The sequence below is a fragment of the Curcuma longa genome, chromosome 1 (assembly GCF_044706935.1).
Source record: "Curcuma longa cultivar G26 ecotype Majalengka, Jawa Barat chromosome 1, ITB_CL_G26_1.1, whole genome shotgun sequence".
In the NCBI taxonomy this organism is placed as follows: domain Eukaryota; kingdom Viridiplantae; phylum Streptophyta; class Magnoliopsida; order Zingiberales; family Zingiberaceae; genus Curcuma; species Curcuma longa.
In genome coordinates, this window is record NC_133861.1 from 3,660,735 (window position 1) to 3,672,414 (window position 11,680).

An 11,680-nucleotide genomic window follows, 5' to 3' on the forward strand; every position below is an offset into this window, starting at 1 on the left:
AGTCATAATTAGTTGCATTAAATATACCATGTCATGTCATTTGCCATGTTTAGTTGCATTAATTATGTCATGTCCTAAATTATCATGTCATGAAAATTTTTACATGAAAAGAGGATGAGACTGAAAATATTTTAACAAAATATTAAAGCTAACACCTAGAAGGGGAGCCTTGGCGCAACGGTAAGGTTGCTGCCATGTGACCTAAAGGTCACGGGTTCAAATCCTGGAAACAACCTCTTGCCAAAGACAAGGTAAGGCTGCATACAATGGATCCTTTCCCCGGACCCCGCATGGCGTGAGCTTCGTGCACCGGGCTGCCCTTATTAAAGCTAACACCTTCTGTTACTATGGTTAAAATCAGAATTTGATTTTTTGCCTTTGGGTTTAATTAGAGTTTTAAGTTTAGGATTTTAGTTTTGATTAATTAAAGTTTTAAAGAAAATCTTAAGTTTAATTATTTTAAGATTCAAAATTGTAAGTTAATTAGGGTTTTAACACTTTATTTATTAATTAAAATTCTAAAAGATTAGTTAATTAGTTTAAAAATTTTAAGGATTAGTTAATTAGTTAAAATTTTAACTAAATATTAAGGATTAATTAATTAAAAGATTTTAAGATTTAGTTAGTTAATTAAAGTTTTTTTTAAAATTTAGTAAATTAATTAAAATTTTTAAGATTTAATTAATTAATTAAATTTTGAAGATTAAGTTAATTAATTTAAATTTTGAAGTCTTAGTTAAGTTAATTAAAATTTTAAAGATTTAATTAATTAATTAAAAAGTTAATTAAAATTTTAAAAAGTTAATTAATTAAAATTTTAAAAATTAAGTTAATTAAAAAATTTAACAATTAAGTTAATTAAAATTTTAAAAATTTAGTTAATTAAAATTTTAAAAATTAGTTAATTAAATTTTAAAAATTTAGTTAATTAAAATTTTAAAAATTAATTTTAAAATTAATTTTAATTAAAATTTTAATAATTAATTATATTAAAATTTTAAAAAATTAATTATATTAGAATTTTTAATCCTAATTTTCATCTCACCCATTTCTAGATGATCACACAGTTAATCCTATGGGTTATGTGAGATGATTTTTTATTTTTATCTTGATTAATGTAATTGGTTATTATCTAATATTTGATTAACCTTGGGTTAGATTCAAGTTTAACCTTTTGATTTACTAAATATGTATTTCAAAAATTAGCTTCTAGGCGGTGGCAAGGCACAAGGGCCTTCTTGGTTATCGGAGCAACGACCACTTTCTAAGACAAAGCTAGTTCAAGAAATTGCATATTTAGCTGATTTAGGGAGAAACTTTGGTCTAACTAGTCTAGGATTTGACGAGGTAATTTCGGTTAGTTCCACTCAGCTAAGTAAATCAATTAGGGTACTCCTTACCCCACTTGACCACTTAAATTGGGTTTTCCTAATGTACTATTATCTCAACTTACCCTGGTACTATGTTGGACAAGTGTTAATCAAATTTTGTGTCCTTACCTAGCCTAGGTTCAATCTAAAAAATAAAATAAAAAATAAAATAAGATTTAAAACATACAATTTTATTTAACATGCAAGGTTTTAGATCCCCCTAGATCGTGACCTCCTATTAGGTCTGATCAAATAATGTATTTGATCCTTAGAGACCCAGTACTGGTTCGGTCTAACTGGATTGGTCAGGTTGGACTTAGGAACCCATGCTTGGACTCTTGATTTCTTGGGTCGATTCAATAAAGACATGTATGATCTATGTTTGGCTTTATGTCCAAGCCCAGATCTATTGTACCTAACCCTTTGAGTTTCAAGCATCATGTTAAGATACTTGGAGCCCGAAGTAATTTCCAATGATCTTTTCAGATCATCAATCTGAAGTTTCAACCTGGAATTCTCTTCCTCAAGTTTGACTTGAGTTGAGTTTCCAACTTGAACATTTTCAGTTGGCGACCTGAAGTTGACTTTCTCCTTAAGGAGTGCTACCTCCTCTTGGAGTGATTCAACTTGAGTGCTGGACTTAGCCAGTTTCTTAGTTAGACTATATATAATTGAATATAATCTTTCCATACTTACAGAGGTTGTTGATCCTTCTGAAATGGATATGGATCCGTGGCTTGTACTTGAGTCATTGTCTGAGTCTATCTCCATTTCAGCTGGTTCGTCTCGAGCTGGAAGAGCTAGGAAGCTTGTGTTAGCTTCCTCTTCTGAGTCCTCTGAAGATGACTCATCCCAGGTTGCTTTGAGCGCCTTCTTCTTGGTCTTGTGCTCTTTCTTCTGATTAGGGCATTCAGACTTGAAGTGCCCTTTCTCCTTGCATCCGTAGCAAGTGAGTTCTGTCTTGTTTGTGGATGGTTTGTTGGAGTTAGCTTTCTGTACCACCTTCTTCATTTCTGATCTTCTAAGTCCACGCTTCTTCCTCAGCATTTTTTGAACTAGATTTACTAGTTCGGTGGTGACTTCGTCATTGCTCTCCGACCCTGATGATTTGTCAGATTCTTCCTCTATTTGTCGTTTGGACTTTTTCTCCTTGGTCTGACCTGCAATAAGAGCAATCCCTTTCTCAACCGGATTGGCATTAGTTTGCTCATGTAACTCAAATTCAGAAAATAATTCATCGAGCTTGATTTTTGAAAGGTCCCTGGAGACCTTGTAAGCATCAACCATGGATGCCCACAAAGTGTTCCTAGGGAATGCTTTCAGCACGTACCTTATTATATCCTGATTTTTAACGGGTTGGCCGATTGCATGGAGACCATTTAGCAAGTCTTGGATGCGCACATGCAGTCCACTAGCGGATTCGCCTTCTAGCATTTTGATGTTGTAAAGCTTATTTAGAAGGAGATCGCACTTGCTGACTTTCGTATCGGACATCCCTTCATGGAGTTCGATGAGCTTGTCCCATAGATCTTTGGCGCTAATGAATGGGTTGACTCTGTTGAGCTCTTCTTTGGTCAACCCACATTGGAGTGTTTGGGTTGCCTTGGCATCAGCTTCGATCTTTCTCTTGGTAGCCGCATCCCATTTCTCGCACAATTGTGGAAGGTCGTCGTTGTCGGTTGGGATTGTGAATCGATTTGGATCACTATCCACATGTCCACCTGAGTCTTTAGGTGGTACTCCATTCTACCCTTCCAGTAGATGAAGTCCTCCCCAGAGAACAGAGGTGGCCTGGCAGTGCTGTAACCTTCTTGATGGACCATTTAAATCTTGCACATAAAAAAAAAATTTGAAATGTACCAAGACTTGGTCTTGGATTAGCAGTGCGGGAGAAATAGAATAATGTGAAAATAAAAAAAAAAAAAATTGCTCGATCAGTGGTTGCACTGTGTTCGAGCACCCCTCGCTCTGATACCAATTGTAGGATCGTTGGGAGCGCTAGAGGGGGTGAATAGCGTGTACATTACATTTTCACAATTTTTATAAAACTCGTAAAACCTTGCGTAGATAGAAATCGAGAGGGCAGCGGAAAGAACAAAAACACAAGGATTTACTTGGTTCATAGCCACAGGCTGCTACTCCAAGGCCCACGATCAAAAGGATCATTTCTGACAGGCAATCAACTAAATAACTCTCCTCTTACGAAAGGGAGTTAGCGCTTTACAAAAAGATAGGACCGGTAACAAGTATACCGACCTAATAAATTAAGTGCAAAGTAAAGTGTAATAATTATACCGACAGAGTAAAGATATGCAGATTCTGATGCAGCTCTTCGGCGTGACGACAACGTTCCTGGTTGAAGATTCACGTGCAGATGGTCGTCATTTGATTGCAGATTGATGCTTCAAGGGCTCTCCCTTGAGGCTCTTTTATTATTAGCTATCTGGGCGCCTGGAAGCCTTTTCGGGTGCCTCCATGTTGTCCATCGATCCACTATCGACGCTGCTGACTTGGCACTTTCGGGCGCCTGCATCCCTTTCGGGCGCCTCTATGCTGACGTGGAGGTTTCGGATCAACCTTGACTCCGCAACACCTTATCCAGATCGGGGCGCCTGGAACCAATCCGGGTGCCTGAAAGTTGAGGTGTCCCGACCACTAGGACTCTGCCACCTCACTGCTTCGCTGGCCCTGTTCCGTTGATGTATAGTCGCTTGGAACCAATCCGGGCGCCTGGAGGTCCGGTCGCCTGGATCTAGATAAGGGCATGCCCGGAACACAAAGTTTCAGCCCCTCCTTTCCTGCATTACAAGTTAGTGCAAAACAAAATATAACAGGAAAGAGCAACAGTTTTAACAAACTATTTTGGTCTTGACTTTGGATTTTCAGTGAAATCCTAGGTCAGACCGACGCCTACTGTTCCCCTTACCAGGAATGCGCCCTCACCCACTTCACTCGGGAGAATTTACCTTTTGCCAACCAAGTCCTCCAGACTTGTTGGACTTTTGCTTAGCCTCAATCCTCGGCCCCCAGGATTTCCACCGCTAGACATCCAGTCCTCCAGACCTGCCTAGTCTTCCACCTGGTGCACTTGATCCGCCAAGTCTTCCTGCCTAGTCCTCCTGATTAGGACTTCTTTGCCCAGTCCTCCAAACCAGGTCTTCCCACCTAATCCTCCAGATTAGGTCTGCCTAGCCTCCAGCTAGGACTTCCACTGCCTAGCCACTAGGACTTTCCACTGCCTAGTCTCAACTAGGACTTTCTTGTGCCTAGTCGCAACTAAAGAGCTTTCCTATGCTACTTGCACACTTAGATTCAGCTCATCAATAAACATCACACACTTAACTTGAACCTTTTGTCATTATAAAAACTTAAGGTTCGATCATCTGGTGCTCCCTGCACCAACATTTGCGATGTCGACGTCTTAGGTGATGGAAACTCCGACAGTAAGCTTTCTCCCCTCTCTCTTTCCCCTCCCCTCTTCTCCCCTCTCCCTATTGGTGAGTTATTCTACTCGTTAGTTGATCAGGCCTGTCGGCCGCCCGCTAAGGTCAACTAACATGCCGACGAGCTTGACCGACTGACGGTGGGGTTGAGGAGTTGACAGCGAGGTTGGAAATTCTATTTATGTGGATTTGATCTAACTAGTGACTGAGGGCATATATTTTTGGAATTGGAACAATGCATGTTATCCTTTTCATGCATCTTGATGGATGATTAATTGACCAATTGCATGTTATAGACTTTGTGAAGAAGCATGTGGGCTCACAAACCCCACAGTTGGTTGGAAATTCTATTTATGGGGATTTTCTCTTCTTGAAGGTTAGAACATCACTTACTTTCCAATTCATGGATAATTAACTCAGCGTGTTTGATATTTTTATTTGACAATATCTTGGATCTCTGAGCTCTTCTATCCGATTCAAAAACTTTACCACATAGTTGTGAATGTTGGTCTCACAACTTAATTTTTTTAGTTCTCTTAACGTAACTCTGAGTTGTGATTATTTAAAATTTTGAACTGTCTCATTATTTATGAGTGATCCTTGCCTAGGGGTCATGCTAATCTTCTTTGTTTTAATTTTGTAGAATGTAAATTACTTTCATTAGTCCATAGATTCTCAAGTGGGACTAAACTGATTTATCACATTTAAATTGGCCTTTTCTTATTTGTGTTCAGTTATGGATTTTTAAGGTAGAGTTATTTTATGAATCTAGAAAAAACTTAGCCTCACACAGCCTGATAAGGCTTCTTTCTTTCCTTTCAAAACTTGTTGCTAACTTATATCCTTTGGTGATATGTTCGATGTTATTAACATGTCTTTTTTTAGTATTGATTTGAAATTGTTTATGTGAGTTCATGTATGTAGAGTCATACATTTTAATTGATTTTTGCAAACCAATCTAAATCACTTCTCACTCCATATTTTGTTTACAAGTGTTGTATTATTTTAAAATGTTTTTGCTGATATTTGCTCTTGATAGATTCACATATTACCTTTAGCTAAAGTACTTTTGATATAACTGACCATGAGGTGAGAAGAGGTAAAATTATGTACCACCCTCTACCGCCTTGCACTTGTTGACCATGAGGAGAGTTCACTCCTCTCTTATAAATTTTAATGAGGAAAACAAGGGAGAGCTTTCTGAAAGTGGTGCTCTTCTCTCCTCCCAAATTTATGCATGAAAATTGGGTCATATAGAAGTGCTCTTCTCTCCTCTCCTGTTTGTGCAAGTCTCATTTTGATGTGAGCTTAACGTATTTAGAGACACTCACTTTTGTTCACCTACTTTAGATATAATTTTACTTATTGTTATAAAAATTTAGAAATAATTAATTATATTATTATTGTTAATGAGGTACTAGCTTTTATATGTAGTATTTTTTTAAATATGTTAATAAATTAAAAATAAGAAAAATGTAGAAAGAAATGAATTGGATGTATAAAAAGAATATACTTGAACCTCGGAGTTTAACTGATGAGTTTATTAGTGGGTTAGAATAATTTATGGATTTTTCTTGTAGTAATGTTAAATATATGTGTTAGTGCATGAAGCACTAGAAAATCGAATCAGAGTTTTGATTATGGAACTAGGATCAAGTTAAGTATGTGGTTTGGCTAAACAAGTTGAACTGAGTTTACAGGAGACATGTTAAGTCCTAGTGCTGTTAGGCATGAAGTCTTGGCAGAGTCAAAGTGCACCAGGTAAAGTCTGGGCTTGGTCAGGAGGACCAAGTTGCAGCAGAAGTCTGGGCTTGGTCAGGAGGATCAAGCTGCAGCGGAAGACTGGGCTGATCAGGAGGATCAGTTGCAGCACAAATCCTAGGCGGCAAAGACAGAGCCGAGCACAAGTCCAACAAGTCAGGAGGACTCAATTGGCAATCAGGTAAATTCTCCCGAGGGGAGTGGGTGAGGACACGTTCTCAAGAGGAACATTAGGCGTCGATCTAACCCAGGGTCTCACTGGAGATCCGAAGTTAAGACTCGTAGTTGGTTCGATGAACCAACTTAATCCTTTGCATGTTATCATTTTTAGCTAACATCTTTTGCAGGAAGGAAAAGTCAGACGAATGCGAACTTCGGATAAAAAGTTAAAATTTTGGGTTTGGAGTCGACTCAGATGGGTTCTGGAGTCGACTCCAGCCGAGTCAGCTGGAATCCGGAAGTTTGTGCGACGACTTTCCACCAACTCAGCCTGGAGTCGACTCAGGTAAGGTTTTGAGTCGACTCAGGGTCAAAAGTTATCGCTGCTGATGCCACCGCGACTGGAGTCGACCCAGAAGTCAATCGGAGTGGACTCAAGAAGGATAACGGGCGAAAACGATAAAGGTTTATCTGCCACGCAAGCTGGAGTCGACCCAGATCTGCATCTGAGTCGACTCAGCAAGGCTATATAAGCCCCCGCGACTAGCAGCCGAGAAATCAACTTCCAACGCCTCCGAACTCTGTTCTCGCGACTCCCGAGCCTTGCATTTTCGATGTCGGTGTTGTACCTGCTCCAAGCTACTCAACTTCACACCGAGGCGCCAAAATCGACTTCCGGGGAGCGACCAAGAAAGCTAGAAGTTCGGTAACAAAGCAAACCCTGTACTTCTATTTTCAAATCTTGTAATCGGGTTTTTGTATTATTTTTCCGACACACTTGCTGTCGAAAAGGGGCAAGTGACTTAGTAGATTGCCCAGAGTAAACGGTCAAAGACCGTGGGCCTTGGAGTAGCAGCGTTGCGCTGTGAACCAAGTAAAAATAAAAGTGTCATCTGCTTACTTCATATTTTACGTTTTCGCATCGTTCTCTATTTTAGTTTCCTAAGCATTCGAAGTTTTACGAAAATCGAAAAGCGTGCAACGCGCTATTTGATATGCCCACAAATGATGTCACGAATGAGCCTCAAATTAGAATTTATAATCGAAAACCCTTAACTCACAAGTAAATATAATATAGGGGTCACGAGTCGTATTTTTCCAAGGACTAGTAGAAAGGTTGTATGAATCAAGCTAGGATATCGTTATTTTTGGGTTTTGTATATGAAATGGGGGTTTTGGTGTTTTCAATGAAATGTAAATTCAAAATTCATGTTTCAATGAAAAATGCATGAAACCAAGCAATAAAATCTAATTACCAATCTAACCTAAATATGCAAAACAATTCGAAGTTAAGCAATAACACCTAAACTAGCAAAGAAACAACTATTGATCAATGAGTGAAAATCAGAATCAACTACTGATCAGAAACAATTACACAGCTACTGATACAGGGAACAGTGTCTGATACGAAACAGTGATGCAGAAATTAAAAATAAAAGCCATTGTTCAGAAAGAAACAACAAAACATTACCTAAACAACTCGAAATTGACTGATCAAACAACTAAAGATCAACAATGTTAATACTCAGAAATGAATTACAGATTAACAGCAAAGAACAGAATCAAACAACAACAATGTTAAAAAATGAAAAGAAACACAGAATTCAGAATCTTCCCTTCACAAACCAATTCCAATCTAGCCGTCACACTAGATCTGAGGAAACTATCAGAAATCCAGAAGAACAACACTCAATTCAAACTTGGATTCATCTGCAATCGGGTTGAATCTGAGGAAATCAGAAACCCTCGGAAACTCCTCAGAACAGAGCCGATCCAGATTAATTTCATCAGCTGGATTTCCTTCAAATCGTGATGAATTCAATGCTTAGGAACCTTCAATACTCTTCAGAGAACCCCTCTGAATGAACCGATTGCTCCAAATATGATAGATCGAGGATAATCCAGTTGAAGTTCGCGGCGGCAAAGATTATCCGATGAAACCCTCAACGGAAGGAATCAGCTCCTATTGACTCCCAAGATGAATTCGTTATCGTCTCTAGAAGCTGGAATTTGATTTGGAAGGAGAAAAACCCGGAAATCTGGCTCTAAATCTAAGAAACAGAGGAAAAACGGGCGAAAATGAAGATGCTACAGTGCTGCTACAGTAACCGCCATTTTGCTACAGTGTTCTTTCTCATTATAACGTGAATCTGATGGCGCACTGTTCACCGCCGACTCGGTCAAGTTGGTTCAGCCCGTGTTAGGTCAGGTTCAGCCCAATTCATCCAATTAAGCTCCAATTGATCCGATTTCAGCTCCAATCAAATTCAAATCTTGATCATGATGTTTTAGAACTATCAAATTGACCAATTTTGGCTTGACTCGGTCTCCATTTTGCTCAATTGTGGTTCAATTTGGACCCTACAAGGAATCAAGCTCAATTAATGCACAATTAATCATAAAAAATCACAGAAATTAGATTAATCATCCAAAAATACAATATTTCATAATTGCAATCAATTCATGTCATTTAGCATTTTATTTTCATGTAAAAACCCAAAATGACTAAACCAAATATCATAAAACCTTAGCTCATCAGTATTCAACAAATTCGGTGGTTGAGCCCTGATTCACTATGATAATATCTTGTTCTTGCGATCCCAAATCGATATGCATGACCTTCATCTTCCACAGTCATGTTGTGTAAAATAATGCATGTATATATAATTTATTTATATTTATCCATGAACTAATGTCGCCCTGGATCTCTTATAATTGCTTAATGAGCTTAGAGCACCCCAAATGCCCGATTGACATCCATTCTTGCAACTTCTTGTCTTTCCTTAAATTTCATTCTTTTTCGGATCCTAGGGTAGGAAAAACTTTTGACGAAAGTGGCTCATTCCGAATATATATCATCTATTAGGTAGTACTCTTTTGTATATTGTATACTATTCACAATAAAATTAATCTTTGGTGCATTTCCTTTCAAGATATCATTAAAAATATGTGATTCATTAAGTACATTAATGTCATTACGAGACCTAACAACTCTAAAAAAGACATGGAATATCCACAAATCAACTGATGCGACTGCCTCAAGTACAATTATTGGGTAGTCATGGTCGTCTCATGTGTACTATGTCCTCCATGCAACCAGACAATTTTGCCAGGCCCAATAAATACAATCAAGACTTCCTAACATCCTAGAGAAATTGTACCTTTTTTTCATGCGTTTCAAGCCAATGAGTGATCTCAATTGCATTTCAAGCCAACGAGTTATATGGCTTGTTGTGTCTTCAGGAATGCTTTCTATGTTAGGTTGGTTAGGATCTTAAGACATATTAGAACAAATGAAAAGTTTTGTGGGAGAAAAGAGGAGAATAGATATGATATGGAGAATTGTGAATGTTTCATCTCCTATTTTTATACCAATTTTGTAACGGCTACTTTGTAACGGTTAGTTTGCCACGGTAAGTTTGTAATAGTTAGTTTGTAATCGTTAGTTTGCAATGACTAATTTGTAACTACTAGTTTGCAATGACTATTTTTTAACAACCAGTTTATATATAACATTAATAATCGAAAAATAAATTACACAAATACTAAAACACATGATATGAAAATATTAATTACAAACCACATTAAGTTATTAAAATACAAAAACGATAAACCTTAGAAATTACAAACCACATTAAGTTAATAAAATAAACAAATCCACTACATGTTCAATCTTTTTTTTCAGCTGTTCATATGTCGCTAGATGGTTTTGAAGTTGTTCATTTGTCATGTCTTGCATGTTCATTACGAGGAGTTAATGTGCTTGAATGAGTTGACCCACTTTCCTATTATTATTATACTCTTCCAAAGGTCTTACTGATTGTTGCACAACTTGACTCAATTCATCGATTAGACATACTTTTTCTTTGCCTTTCCTTTTGTTGCCTTTTGTCCGATCCGACGAGATCATACTTCTCTATCATCCACATCAACAGTTGTGTTAGGATTAGAAGAGTCAGTATGTGCACTTGGTGATTCTGATGTCCTTGATTTCTTTACAACTTGTCACCCTGAGGATTGAAGAACATACATCGGACAATCTTTTACAATTCTCCGCACATATTCATATTGGAAAGTAGACTTAAAAGTACTCTTGTATTTTTCATAAACCCACACCATCAAATCTTTATCACTCCATCCACTTGGTCAATCATTGTACAATTTATTATAGATTTCATTATATCAATTCACGATCTTTTTCACCGAAGCCTAATGTGATTTTGCTTTATCCGTAGTTCTCTTTTTAGCTCTTTTCTCTCGATTAATATTGTAGTATGTTACCATCCGTTTTCAAAAAGATTCATTCTTTTGGACATTACCAACTACAAGATTTTCACTCATAATTGTGTAGGTTGTTGCAAGGAGCTTATCATCTCTACTGTTCACATTGTTCGCTTGTTATGATCTCTATTTGATTTGTTGTCCGTCTTGATTGCATTATCGAAAATAATATTGTTAAACTCTATTTCGGATGAGAATGAAGGAAATTATGAATCGGGGACTGCATGAAGTGTTTTTATTCCTTTATCACCGTCACTTGCATCAATATTTGTCTTTCGCGATTCATTTGATTGAATCCTCGATGATTGAAGTATATTAATTTCATAAGATGGAGCTTGCATAAAATATTGACTACTTTGTCAATATTCCAGAGACATGTATAAAACGGAACTCGATGGTCGCTATTTAAAAATTTTAGATAATTTTTGAAATTATACTAATTTGGTGGTGGGTATAGAAAAGGTTGAAAATTATATAATGTTGTGTGAGAAATAAAAATTGAAGATTGAGGAGATTAAGATGAACTTAAGAATTTTTTTCACTTAAATTTTCGTTGATATTTGAAGAATTCAACAAATCTCTAAAATAATGATGGGAATTGTTATCCATTGCTCTCTAAATTTTTGATATATAGTGATTTTTTAGTGACGAATAATGGATGAAAAT

General features: G+C 37.2%; 2 pseudogenes; both read right to left on the minus strand.

The window, feature by feature from the left end:
- LOC141822671 (uncharacterized) overlaps positions 1 to 11,680 on the minus strand; it is a 54,759-nt pseudogene that overhangs the window by 41,079 nt on the left and 2,000 nt on the right.
- Positions 5,378 to 5,468, minus strand: LOC141814578 (U6 spliceosomal RNA; annotated as a pseudogene).